General features: G+C 38.4%; 1 long non-coding RNA gene across 1 annotated transcript; it reads right to left on the reverse strand.

Annotated features, from left to right (window-relative positions):
• Positions 1-3,620: 3,620 nt before the first annotated feature.
• Positions 3,621-4,608, reverse strand: LOC115682337 (uncharacterized). The gene is made up of 2 exons (XR_004005873.2): positions 4,364-4,608; positions 3,621-3,779 (listed from the first exon to the last, which is right to left on the reverse strand). It is a non-coding gene; the product is annotated as an uncharacterized LOC115682337 (long non-coding RNA).
• Positions 4,609-14,831: the final 10,223 nt, after the last annotated feature.

The raw sequence follows: 14,831 nt of genomic DNA on the forward strand, positions 1-14,831 counted from the left end.
GGCGTGCATGTTGCAATAAGAAAATTCTTCGTATTGAGGTGATCATTCTTAAAAGTAGACAAGAAATTTACACTTATTTTCTCTTTTGAAAGAGGATATATAGATTCCCGAGAAACTTGTAAATTAGTATAAATTCATATTAATATTTTTTCCATTAAAGAAAATATTAGGGTCTTGGTCTGATTTTAGGGTATGAATTAAAAAAAAATCATGTTACCGAGTGTTTTAAGCCAACTTGTTGAGCATCTATAATAAGAAGTGTTTTAATCCAAAAAAGCACTGATTACAGCCAATTATGAGAAAAGTCAATATATTTACCATATCATCTTGGCATTTAAAATTAAAATCATTCGAATGTAAATAATATTAACGTGCTGTGGTTTGAATGTGAATAAAAATTTCTCAGAAAAGTCCATGATTAAAAAGAAAAATTTTCACGCATGTTAGAAAAGTCCACGCTATCACCAACTTATCTGTTTATCCTTTTTCTCTTAATACATTAATCACAAATATCGCCCCGCAAAAAATTAATTAGCACATAATCTGTTGAAATTATGAATGAATGTATTTTTGAAAAATTTAAATAATCTTTTTTTTCTGGGAAAGAAATCCGAACTCTCTCTGTCTCCCTCTCTTGGATTGATTTGCTGAGTTGTCTTTCTTTCTTTGGCTGATTAATATCGTCTTGATTAAGTTGTGATGAGCATGCACATCTTTTAATGAGGGTCCATTTATATCCACAAATTCTTGGAAATTTTAATTGATTCACTAGGTCACAATTACGTGCATCATCACATGCGAAGTCGTTCTTTTTCTTTTCTTTTCTTTTCTTTTCTTTTTTTGCCCTTACAACTTACAATCACCTGCCAGGCATCAAGTAAAAAAAAGCCCTAAACAATTAAATTAGTAATTATTTCTAAATTGATAATAATAATAATAAAAAAGCCGTAGACAAGCAACTTAGTAATTATACGAACATCAAAAAACAAAAAAAATTATATCGAATATCAATCATAGATAAAAAAAATAAAAGTCACGATCCGTTATAACCTGATCGAGATATATCATAATTAGAGATTTTGCGAGACATAAGACAATACCAATCAATTTCATCCTGAAACAATTAAATTATGTAGTTCGAAGCCACTAAAAAAGAATATAGTGGAACATTCTTTTGTTAATGTAGGATTGCTCTACAATAAAATCTCTCAGTTCATCCCTTCTCCATAAGTTGACGTTCCTCCACACTGAACACGCAAACCAGCTATACGACTGAAACACAACGGTCACTTCTCTCTCTTCTCTCTATCTCTCTCTGTTTTGAATAGGAGAGCAGCAAGAACAGAGACATACATTCCCTCTGTGCACTGTCTCTCTTTCTCCGTTGAAGCTTTGGGCTTCAACGAATTGCAGAGCAACGAGATCTTGGTGGATGGCATTGTGAATCGGTGAGTGCTTTCTCTCTCCAATCTCCGTAGTTTTTTTTTTCTTTTGGGTCGAAAGCTCTGGGGATCTATCGAAATCTCCGTAGTTCTGTGGTGCCCGATTGTTTCTGTTCTCTGTTCGATGAAGAAGCGCCCCACCTCTCTCTCTCTCTCTCTCTCTGGAATTGCTCTGAAATTATCCTGCGACACCTTCTCGTGATTTTTTTTTTTCCTTCCATTGTTTTTTTGTCCGAGTTCGTCTGGATTCTGACATTCGGAGGTGACTCTCAATTACATCCATTTGACGGTGTTCCATTAGGGCAAGACATAAAAGGGAAAAGGGAAACAGGGCAAGAAAGAAGCCATAATGTTGTTTGAGGAGGAGGGAGATGGAGAGGGAGAGGGAGAGGGAGAGGGACGTGTTTACAAACCATCGACTTCTTTCCTTTTTCTTCTTGTTTTACACGATGTCATAAATTATTTAGGCGTTGATTATGCGGCGGAAACCTAGGTTTACTATCAATCTACTGTTTAAGACATTCAACCAACTTAAACTGTCATTTATTATATTTATTTTTAATTTTTTTGCTTTAATATATGCTTGAATCTTGGAGTTCTTCTGTGTTGGTGACAGCACCTGGTTTTTAAATAAACTCTTCCAACAAATCAAGATCCTTGCTCGGTGATCAATCCATAATATCTTTGAAGCCATGGTGGAATTGACTTTTATAATATCTTTCGTGCAAATTATTGGCTTATAATGAAGAATGTTTGTTTTTCCACTTTCTTTTTTAATTTTTCTTGTCTCTCTTTTACCAAGAATTCTTGCTCAAATCTGTACAGGTCAGGTTTTTCTTTTCTAATTGTTGCTGTTTCTACTTTTTGTGGGATTTATACACAAAAAAATAAAAAACTTTGAGACTTGGGTCGTCCCAAATTACCTTTAGAACTTATCCCCCAACGAAAAAGCACGTAGAATCACCTACGAGAAAAGGAGGAAGAGCATGATGAAGAAGGCACAAGGGTTTACCACCCTATGCGGCGTTGACACATGCATGATTATCTACGACCCCGCAGGATCCGCCACCGCCACCGAGCCCGAGGTTTGGTCCGCGAGCCCTGAGAAGGTCAAGCGCATCATTGAGCGGTACATGAGCGAGGGGTGGACCACCATGCCAAGAGGATGGTCGGGTTGCCCGAGTTCTTCGTGAACCAGAATAGGAAGGTCGACACTGAGCTCGCGAAGGCCCGACTAGTAAACTGGGAGGCCAAGTACCTGATCTTGCAGGTGCTGCTTGGGGGCCTCTCCAAAGAGGACCTGAGGAGGCTATTGGGCTCTCGAAGCCACAAGCTTGAGGCGGCCATGGCGAGGCTGGTCGTAATGAAAGAGGACGCCATGAGGAGATCATCGAATCATGCATATGAACATCACGTACACGTAAATGATCATAGGTATCATCATCATTACATGTGCGGCTCGTTTCAGGACCACTACCTTTTTGGTTATGTCCCGCATGGGCAAGGCTTTCATTTCACCGCCTCGGAGGGGATGATACTTTTGGAGACGTGGTCGTATGGCCCCATCATGGGCAACATGCCACTGGAAGGCACTCAGAGCTTTGTCGGTTGAATTTCAATGTGTAGATATGTCAATACTTTTACTATAGCAAGGTTCTTACGGTTAGGAGCGAAATATTTTGTTTCTCTCCTCATTGAATTGTTCATATTAGATAGTGAGGAGTCTTGTAATTTTTTTCTTTTTGGTCGTCCAAAAAGATGGACAAAAATGAAAAAAATAAATAAAACTTGGCCGATTGTCGTTTTGCTCATTTCCTGTAACCTCTCTGTGTTTCTTTTTCTATTATTCAACAAGTGGCAATAGAAGAGCCGCGAGATGATTTGCTTCAGAACCACAAACTCAGATAACATGTAAGATTGATATAATAAAGGCTTTCAAGGACAAAGATGAACACAACAGTGTCTCTGAGTCATATTCTGCTTCATACATATTCAGTTCATTGCGCCCAGCCTCATTATATAGTCCGGCTCCTCTTCGACCGACACCTGAGAGTCGTCGACAGAGGACTTCTTGCTACCATTTTTCCCTTTAGCGGACATGCTGGCCCTTATCTTAAGATGCATTGTTAAAAGTCACTTTAGTGTTCTCCACCACTTCTTCGCTGTAATCTTCATCCCTTCTCCTATCATCCCGGTCCCAATACCTTGAATCCCGCCCATGCGCTACCGAACCCCGTCCAAATCCAAGGACTTTGACGTTCTCAGTTCGTGTTACATTTGCAAGGAAGTCAAGGTCGCTATTCAAGTCATCTTCTTCGCCTCGGTAACTATTTCTTTCTATCTGCCGAAAAACGTTATAAATAGGAAATGAATGCTCAAACACACAATTTGAGTAACCAATATGGTCAAACTAAACTGCGTAAATAGTGCTTTGACAGTAATGCTACAGATGATGTCATAGATAGTGTGCTGATCAAAAAGAAAAATTGCCGATCGTCTGTATAGAGCCCAACATTGAAGCAAACCAACATTACCCTTGTCTCTATCTTCTGAACCAAGGGCAAAACTCTACCTGATTTTGAGCCAGATATTGCTGTTGGAATGACACCTCAAGATACATTTTTTTGTTCCGGAGGAAACATAAACTCTTTAAAATGCCTATTAATTTGATAGGGTCGTCAGGCATTCAATTTTACGACCTTAATCGAATCAACAAAAAATGGAAACACCTAATGCGACCTCCACAACCAAAGAGAGGATGCTTGATAAAGCGAAGCCATTACTAGATCACAAAATGCCAAGACCTGTTTCGCTTCAAGCGCCTTAATTCATACACAAGCCAACCCTCAGCAATCACAATCACCAAAAGACAAACACATCCAGGGAAAAAAAAGAACCGCACACTCCGAACCGGAATTGACCTTCGCCGTCCCTGGAGAGGCAATAGTAAGCCAACACCATCACGGCTAGACCCAGAGCGAGGGCGACCGCAACAGCACCAATCGAGCACCGCCGGCCCTTCTCGGGTCGGGAAAACCGCCGGCCGCTGCCGGGCTTGTGCGGCTGGGGGCGGCTCGAACCCCGATCGGGGCGTGATCCAGCATGCCGTTGGAGTAGCGGAGGTCGTGATCCCAGTACCCGAACTGCCTGTACTTGGCCATGGGGGCCTCACTCCGCCATTGCCGATTCCACGGAGGCATCGGGTCTGAGTTGGTTCTTCATGCATTATTGCGTGATTTTAGCTCTTCCATTAGTTGGTTGAATTTCAATATGTAGATATGTCTATACTTTTACTACAGCAAGGTTGTTACTGTAAGGAGCGAAATACTTTGTTTCTCTGCTCATTGAATTGTTCATATTGGCAAGTGAGGAGTCTTGTAATTTTTTGTTTCTGGATGTTCAAAAAGATGGACGAAAAAGAAAAAAATAAATAAAATTTGGCCGGTTGTCGTTTTACTACAAGAATCTACGAGTATTTGAGATAAATGTGCTTTGCTGGAAAATCACTGACGGTACTATTCTAATATACTGCCCTTATTTATGTATCTATTTGTATGTAATAAAAATAGGCATATCAACTGTTCATACCATAACGTTCCGTGAACATTCTATGTTTTCCTTGTTGTGCTAAATTTCTTTGTGCATAAAAACACTCATTTTCGGATGTAAGAGGAGAAAAAACAATAGTCAATGGAGTCAATTGTGGATATAAGTTTCGATCAATCATTCTATTCCACACTTCAAGGGCATAATTATTTCGCGACGATGCAGTCGAACTCGTGGATCATTTGTGCTTGTGTTGTCACAATAAAAGGGATAGTAAGTACTAGAGTCAAATACTGATACTTGGTAGATCAACTATCAACCGAGAGCTCACGACGCAGATCCCCCTTGTTCGCATAGGTCTAGTAAGGTGAGGGTCTGCAGAAAAAAAAAAAAAAAAAACCATCCAATGGTGTGATTTACGGCCAGTTTTCCTGCACGCGCAGCTATAGCCAAGAACTACCACTACTCATGAGTCTATTACTAACTTAGGGTGCATTTGTTTGAGGGAATTTGTTTTCTGGGAATCCATTTTTGAACTTTCACCTGTTTGGTTCGCTGAAAATGATAAGTCAACTGAAAACACTTTTCGATCAAGAAAAATATTCATGTATAAAATTAGGAAATCGAATTCTCTAATCTAAGAAGGTGAAAACACTTAGATTAGAAAAAATCAATTTTTTTTGTTTGCCTGAGATGAAGTCATGAGATTGAAATCATTTTCCAATGAAATCCAAACATCAGAAAACAATTTCCATCATATATCACCAAACAAAGGAAAACTAACCGTATTCCTGGAAAATGCTTTCCGGGAATCATTTTCCTTTATCATTGAGTTTTCCGTGAAACAAACAGACCCTTAGTATATGCAAGAGCGTTCGAGATCACAGAACCTATGCGTACCTCTGGACCTAAGAGCTCGGGACAAAACTACTAATGATGCAAGACTGGCCTAAACGAATCTTCCTCTGATGCTTTACCGAGTTTCCTAATGCGAATCCTCACCCATCGAACTCGGGTGGCGAGAAAAGAGAGAAAGAGATGCTCCAGCGAAAAACAACATGGCGAGACAATAGCATGAGTAGCCAAACCAGCATCAGTGTAGTTATAAGCTGTCACCAAGACAGTAGCTTCTTTCCTATCACCTCGTGAAGCTCTAGCTATTCCAGTAACATTGGCACATCATGGCCAGAGCAGTTGGATGTTTTCCTGAACTATTCTAGTTAATTAATAAAGGGTTGAGATAGCCCTATACTGTAGGCGACAAAATGTAATTAATGTAAAACGTAAGGAGCAAACTGGGGTAGAATGGAAAAATTAACGGGTTAAAGTGTAATTTTTGTCCCTCATGAACGCACGACAATCCCACCTAATAATGTATACGGCAAAACATTATTACCATCTCTGCTTAAGATAACTCTCGATCTATTGATATTTTTCTCCTTTGCAAATATCCATGCAGTTTCATCGTTACACGTGGAGCGTGGTCAACTCTAGTCGAGTTGACTGTACGACACATGCAAGCCGGGGTCCACCTCGGCTTATAATACTGAGATTCGCGCGAAACGTGGGAAACTTATTTTAAGGAATGACTCCTATCATACAAAAGCGGTATTAGATCCAATAGAGGAAGATCTAAACTCACTTTTTCTTTTAATGTATTCTTAACGTGGAATATTCTGCTAAAGACTAGTTTTTATTAAAGAAAAAGAAGTTTGTCAAGAAGTTTCCTAATGCTCGACTTCTTCAATTAGAAATGAAAATATACATACATATATATATATATATATATATATATATATATATATGTGTGTGTGTGTATACATGTATATATATAAACACATACTTAAGAAAGGAATAAAATGTGGGTTAATTGCAACATAAATGAAAAGGACTTCTACTTCCCAATGTAAAAAGGTGTATCTTTGAAATGACAAAGACTCGTTCGAAGATTCTAAGAGTTGACTTTGTAATCACAAGAAATTAATCACTACCGAGCATGTTAACCCAATAATAAAGGCCTCAATCGGCTTCATGGGGTCAAAGTTGATCAATTTCGACCTATCAGTCTGTGCCGCTTCAGTTATTAGATGATTGCTAAAGTCCAGGCAAACAGATTAAAGCCTTGGCTTACCGAACTTGATTTCCTTGAGCAAAGCGCTTTGTTAGAGATAGCCAAATTGAAAGTGATAGCTTGCCTTGGCTTACCGAACTTGATTTCCTTGAGCAAAGCGCTTTGTTAGAGATAGCCAAATTGAAAGTGATAGCTTATCAGTTTGTGGGCTTATAGCAGACATTTATCCAAGCCCATGGCATATCTGGGCAGTTATAGAGGATTGCAAAAGAGTTTGACCCAGTTTAAAAGAACTCCGTTGCTCCACTATCTATGAGAAGTAAATCATGTGACGAACTGAATCGCTCAAACCTGTCGTAGAAATGCCACCCCCTCTAATTGGATTACTAACCCCACCCCCTTCTCCCAAACTCTTTTGAGATCTTTTATATTTCGATATTGAACATTTTTGTTTTGATTATAGCACTTAATGAATGAAGTACTTTTTCGATTAAAAAAAAACGTTGCCACGTCAACTACGTCATAGAAGGCGAAATAAGCTGTCAGATCACATGAAGAAAATAGTGGAAGCAGGCTCAAATAGATTATGCTCAACTTTATCAAATTTAATATTTGTGGATGATTCCACATTTTTCTTGGATGGGACTATTAATGAAATGCCAGCTGCCCACTACGGTACTAAACTACTATTGCACGACTTCGGGGACGGGCTATTCATCTCAATAATACTTGGGGATACCACTGATTTGGGTGGATTCAAAGAAACGGATGCTATTGCTAGGGTGAATAGGAAGTTAAAGCTATTGTAAACACCTAATTTTTTTTTTATCTAATGTTTGACAAAAGTTGACCGACGATATTGCCCTATTATAAGTTCGATCGAAGGGTGAAGCTGGGCCTTGCTCATAAAGGGCTTTTGGATGATATCAAATTTGCCCAAATCGGAAGGTCGAATCTTGAGATATCGCAGTTTTCTATCCCGACCGTCTAATCGTGAGGCGTTCGGATTTCCTTGATTTGATCCGCTCAATTAATTCCAACTTAGAAATAAAGTGGTAAGCTTTGCGATGCAACAAGAGTCACAGCGATCGGCTTTTTACCAATGAAAATATGATGAATTTTCAGTTCAGCCATCCGTTTAGCCCGATTCTCGGAAATTTGTAATCCCGATACTGTTTGAAAAATCGATCCCCATTTCCAGAAATAGACATTTGCAAGGCCATGTGAGTCTTCTGCGTAGCCATAGTAATCTCGCGCGAGATTCCGCTTAACAGTCTGGCGTGCCGAACCAGTCGTCCCTTCTCATAATTTTTTATGTATAAAAGAATGATATGTTGTCAGAATAGTTATTTTAAGCCAAATCATTGGTTTTGGCAATTAATCCCCACAATAATGCACTTTGTACAAAGAATGTCTATATCAGCGTGCATGATACAGGTGATGCGATTTTATAATATAGTGAAAAATATCATTTGTTACGATGACTCGTGAATGATCAATACACTCAGAAATCAATGTACCTATTAAAATATATCTCGAATTTGAGCCCGAAAAAGAAAGTTTCCTAATTCAAGTAGGTTTTCTATTTTGAATAAGTTTTCTAATTGAATTATTTCCTAGTCGAATGGTTTCCTAGTTTGAGAACGATTTTCATGTTTATATAAGAAGTAGATGTTCTTTGTGAAGAGTATCAAAGACGAGCTTCTACTTGTGAATTACAACCTGAAGATATCCAAGTGTGTTGAAGCCAATCAAATCTTGTGAATAAGATTTGTGTTAATTCCTTTGTGAGATTGAGAAATTATTTCGTGAGGAATTGTGAAGTTAAATACTGTGTTAGTTATTGGGTGTAATTGAGACTTGGGAAACACTAAGAGTGTTTGAGTGACTCGAGTATGGTCGTAATCTCCATTGTATTACTTAATCTATAGTGGAATTCGTTGCTGCTATCCCCGTGGACGTAGGTCACTACGATCGAATCACGTAAATTTGGTGTTTTATTTATTTTCTTGTTACGTCTATTTTAGTGTTTGATCGCTTGCTTCCGCAACAATACTTAAACACGTACATATGTACGTACATAAATACACACACCTGTTCGTGTGCATAGTCCAATATATTGGCGGAAGGACAACATTCGAAAAACACTAGTATGAGCAAAAAATGTGGCATCTATATGTTCCTAGAGAGAATAATAGGTGTAAAATTCATGCACAACCATTGTTGATAACTTTTATGGGAAAAGTATTAAAAAAGTTCTAAGCCTATTGCATTGGAACCAATTCAGTCCTAAACTTTTCACTTTGATCAATTTAGTCCAAAAATATTCACATTGGTATCAATTCAGTCCATCCGGCCAATTTTAGGCCAAAAATCGCTAACATGGACGCTGACTGTCCTAGGTGGCATGGCCGGCGTCGACGTGGATATTTTTTAATCATATTTTATAATATTTTTTGTTCTTTTCTTTTGTATTTTATTTTTTTCCTTCACCTTCATCAGCCTCTAGGCGAGGGTCTTCACGCCCTCGCCCACGGCCCTCGCACAAAGGCCAGTGAAGGTCGCCTGTCAAAATGAAGGGAAAAAAATATAATGAAAAAGAAAAAATTAAAATATTATTAAAAATGTCCACGTCAACGCCGGTTATGCCATGTAGGACGGCCGACGACCATGTTAGCAATTTTCGGTCTAAATTTGATAGATAAACTAAATTAGTATCAATGTAAAAAATTTATGACTAAATTAACATAATTAAAGGGTATTGGATTTTTTTTTTTTGGGTCAAAAGAGATTACATTCATTACCAAAATGATACATGAAACGATCCATAGGAAATCTTAAAAGTCACCATAACAAGCTAAGTTCGTAAAGCTCCAAAACAAACCAAAAATCAAAAATCAAGGTATATCATCAGAGCATGGTTGGCAAAAATAATCACACGCTCGTCCTTCGAAAACAAATCTGCGACTGCATCCAAGAAAAAGGATTGGCGGCCGATCATCGAATCACACATCTTCATCAGTGACGAGCACACACCGGGATCTCCAACTGTAGTTACGGTTTTGCCTTTCGGCGGTGTGCGCCAAGGTTCAGCGTCCCCAACACCATCACCGTACGGAGACAACATAAACATGTTAAACAAGCTCATATCTGACACCTCAGAGAGCAAGACCTTCAGCAAGTGCAAGACGCCAAAGCTTTTAACAAAAGCACATTGAGCGAGCACAAATTTGACATCGAAGCTGATATGAACACCATTGAAATTGGAGGCGGAGTACTTATTCATTAAAACTTCTGAATCTAGAATTAGATTGGAGAGAAAAGCTCCCAGATCTAAAATCGAGAGAGCAAAACTCCAATATCTAAAATTAGATTGGGAGAGTAAAGAAAAAAACAAGAAGAAATAAAAGGAAAAGCAACGACGGAGGGAAGGGAGAGATCCAGGTCAAATCCCTCCCCTCCAAAAGCTGAAGAGACGAAGAAAGGCTGAAACGCAAGAGAGGGCGAGAGAGAGAGAGGGAGAGAGACGGATGCCAATATATTTTGGAAAGTTTTTGGTACTTTTCTCCTTTCATAAGCAATGCATAGTTGAAGTATTAATCAGCATAGTTAAGAGGGCTATTATACATCTTAAAATTATTCTCTGAAAGGTTGATACTTCATCATTGCATTATTTCTTATTTTTCCTTTCTTTCCTATCCCCAATTTCCACTTTTGGCCTGACATCTCTCTCTCTCGTCTCCACCATGATCGCACATATAGTAGGGACACACCAGGTACCGGAATAGAGGAGGTCGTCATCCACCACCATGCGTTGGCTTGTCGCCACAGCCGCCATCGCCATCGCCATCACCATCACCCCTACCTTGTCCTATGCTTTTGTCGCGAGTTGGTCTGGGCTCAAAACGTCAGATCTAACGTTGTCGAACCCAAATTTGGCATCACCGACCTTGGGTGACACTAAACCGATGATGCCATCCGCGGTGACTACAATCCTCATGGCCTCAGGGATAGACAAGACCAACGCTGCTTCGACAAGGTACGATGGCTTGGTGAGACAAGGTGATGTCGGTGGCGGCGCGATGGTACGGCGGGCAAGGCAAACGGGGATGGTGAATGAGGTGGGGGGAGAGAGAAGGTTTTGAAGAAAAATGAAACCTGGCTTTTTTACTAGATATGAGTTGTTTCTTGTAAATTCGTCAACATATGTATCGGCATTATGTCATTTAAGAGTTAGTAGCCCCGTGAATTCGGAGCATGTCCATTCTACTTTAAAGTGAGGATGCCCTGTTGCTATACTGGCACATTGCATGATGGAACGTGTCTTATTATTGTTTTTTTTTTTATAAATAAGGAAGGTTCGTGTTAGGTAGGTAAAATCTGAATCCATGGAAAAAATCCAAATCAATCTCCTGAACCAAGTAAGACATGTGAGCCAAAACAGGGCAGTGGCAGTCTTACACTTGGTATGATGAGGAATTGAACTAAAACCGTTTACCTAAAATTCACAATCAATCTATTGCTTGGGGTACGTTTGTTTCACGAAAAACTCAATATTTAGAAAATATTTTTCGAAAAATAATTAATTATATCGCTTAAAAAAGTTAGTCAACGAAAAATGTTTTAATTATCGAAAATAATTTATGACTAATTATTTTCGTGAGTAATGTAAATATTTTTTATTTATTTATTTTTGTAGGTGATACAAACGATCATTTTTTGAAAAATATTTTTCAAATATTTAGTTTTCCGTAAAACAAACGCGTCTTTAGGCATATGTAAGAATTTGCTCATCAATAATATAGAGCGAATGCCTTAAGACATCAGAACAGCCATTTGTCCCTACAAATTTTGCTACCACTTTCAACGAATCATCAAATTTAACCTGGGATTGGTTGGGAGTTGAAAGGTATGACTGATAAGATACAAGGGCATCAAATACATTTTTAACATCAAATATGGGTTTTACTACCAAAATTGATCCTTTTAACGCCTATATTGCCATCCAAACCCGACACCCAATTTTTTACCTTTCGGGATTAGTCGCCCATTTGTCATGGTACCATAATGTTTGCGATTTCTAGATTTCAATTGCAAATCATAAAATTAGGGATCACAAGCATTCCAACGCAATAAAAATCAAGTCTATCAAATGTAAGATGATCGAGTGATCGCCGGTTGAATTTCAGTCAAGCTTTCCAATGCCCGAGAAAGGTCCTAGAGCCCAAAATCATATTCATACCTAGAGGTCTCGGTATTGAAAGAAACTTTTGAGATTTCTAAGTTATTGTCAATAATCATTCTTTAGAGTGTCAAGTCATCGAAACGACATTCAATTCATAGATCTGAACAGGATGACTTGATTTGGGCCAAAACCTCGGGTACGTTACATCACGATTTTTCCTAACATATTGTGCTCATTGGAAAAATCTCGACACAGGCATTCCAATACCACATAAATCATGCGAATTGAACATCAGACACAAAAGTTACAAGCTCGGTAAGTGGCCTATAGATACCCCGTTTTTCCTCATTTTCAACATAGGTGAGTCTTTGCCTTGCTCTTGTACTCTTGAATGTCCCTCAGTTTGGTCACGGTTTTTACTTGTTCTCTCTTCGCTTGTTCCCTTTTGTCTTCGTGGGAACCAAGGTTCTCACGCTCCAGAGTAAGTTCCCGACACCGTCGCTTCAAATATCAGAAAGAAATGCCCGTTATGATGTTGCAATATCTGTTTAGAATTGTAAATTTAAGAACACCGTCATTATAGTGCCAGTCGGAAATGTTAAAAAAAATGCATGTTTTTAGGCCATCGTAATGTCAAAATGAACATCTAGATTCTATAATACATCGTTATTATGTCGCAATTCCACCAAAGATTAGGCATTTTTTTAGGCCATCAGGATGAATATTTTGAATCGTATCATTGTGCTGAAATTGCGCTAGAATGCATGTTGTTGTTGTAGATGATATAAACTGTGCAGTTTAGAGGGGATATAAGATGGCGGATATATTGATGTGCTGCATATCAGTAAGCGAACCCATAGGTCATATACCAAAGGGATTGAGTTTGGATGGAGAATGGCAATATGTCTAGAAGTGAAAAGTCAGTAGACATCACAATTCGAACTCATTAATTGGGGCCCATGCATGTGATTATTCATTTCATGGTTTTAAAGTAAATGATGATATTCAAATTGATTTATAATTCTATTTTGACTTGGACAAGGAAAATGTGTGTATCTACATAAATGTTACCATATTATAAAAAGCCATAAATTGAATGAAACTGACTCCTCATGTAGTGTAAATTGCATATCTTGCATGATTGCTATTTCTCTATCATGTTTTAAATCGGATTTTCCATGTCATGTTGCAAGCGAATTTTTTCATATAATGTTATTTCGTTATCGCATTCTGAATCTCATTTGCTATGTCATGCTGCAAGATAAAATATTGTCACGTCATTTTGTTTTATTATCGTTAAATCTGACTTGTCATGTCATAGTACATATGATTATTATTATGTCAAGTCATTTTGTCATCATGCTCTTCTTCTAATTCGTCATGTCAAACTTCATGTGAATATCGCGATGTCACATTATTTCATTATCATGTTTTGAATTTGATTTACCTCGTGATTATTACTGTGTATGTCATTTCAACACCATGTGTTGGATCTGATTTGCCGTGTCATGCTACACGTATATTGTCATGTCATGTCATGTCATGTCATGTTGTTATCATGTTTTAAATCATATTCGCCTTGTCATGCTACACGTGAGTATAGTCATGTCATCTCATTTTGGTTATTATGTATTAAATTTGATTGTCATATCATGTTGTGTGTAAATATTGTCATGTCATGCCATTTCGTTATTAGGTCTTGGATCTAATTTGTCATATCGTTGCCATGTCATGTCATTTTTCCCAAATTATGATTGAATCTTGCATCTAAATTGATATGTGCATACGCATTCTCACACACAAATGGAGCTATGATGCTACACACGAAAAAACATCCTCGTTAATCAATCACTATGAGAGTTTTGGCGATGCTCTAAAGTTTTAAAGTGAAACATAATGGATGCATGTTGAAGGGGTGTCATGAAATGTTAATCTGTCCCATGGGTAACTGATTCTCCGGACCTAAGATCTCTAGTCTTCATAGACCATTTTTCTTCACACGTGCACTTAGTAGCTATCTTTCTAATCACTGCCTAGGCTTTTAGGTCCCCAATGAACCTAAAATTCCTGAATCGATTGGTGGCGACTCTAGTAGGGTATTTAAGTTCACGAGCATTTTTGCATCCCACAAATTACTCGAGCTTAGGATTTCAAAAGATCTTAAGCACCAAGTCGCTACTAGGTAGCAATCCTTGACTCGCAAAACTCTCGAGGTACTACGACCACGTAAGTTACTTTTGCTGAGTTTTTAACAATCTTGGACATTCTCGTACAAACAGTACCACATATTCGGCTTATCCATTCCATGGGCAATCATTTGGCAGGTTTTTCTTTTATTTTTAAGACAAGAATTTGATGAAGCACGTTTATCACAGCGTCCCCCTTCTCCCATCCGACGGTCATGATCGTATAGCCTAGCAAAATAAAGCATTAACGAATGGTAGTTGCTGTCGAAGCATCTGCTGGGATCTGCAGCGTTTCACCAAACTTTCCACTTTCTGTTTCTCTTCTGCGACAGCTTTTCAATAATGCAGCGTCACGTGGCATCATTTGGGAAAGGTAGAGTTGGGAGAAGTGAATGGCGGGT

Source organism: Syzygium oleosum, unplaced genomic scaffold, assembly GCF_021117445.2.
Source record: "Syzygium oleosum isolate NSW1041296 unplaced genomic scaffold, Sole_v2.1 Sole_v2.01, whole genome shotgun sequence".
NCBI lineage: Eukaryota > Viridiplantae > Streptophyta > Magnoliopsida > Myrtales > Myrtaceae > Syzygium > Syzygium oleosum.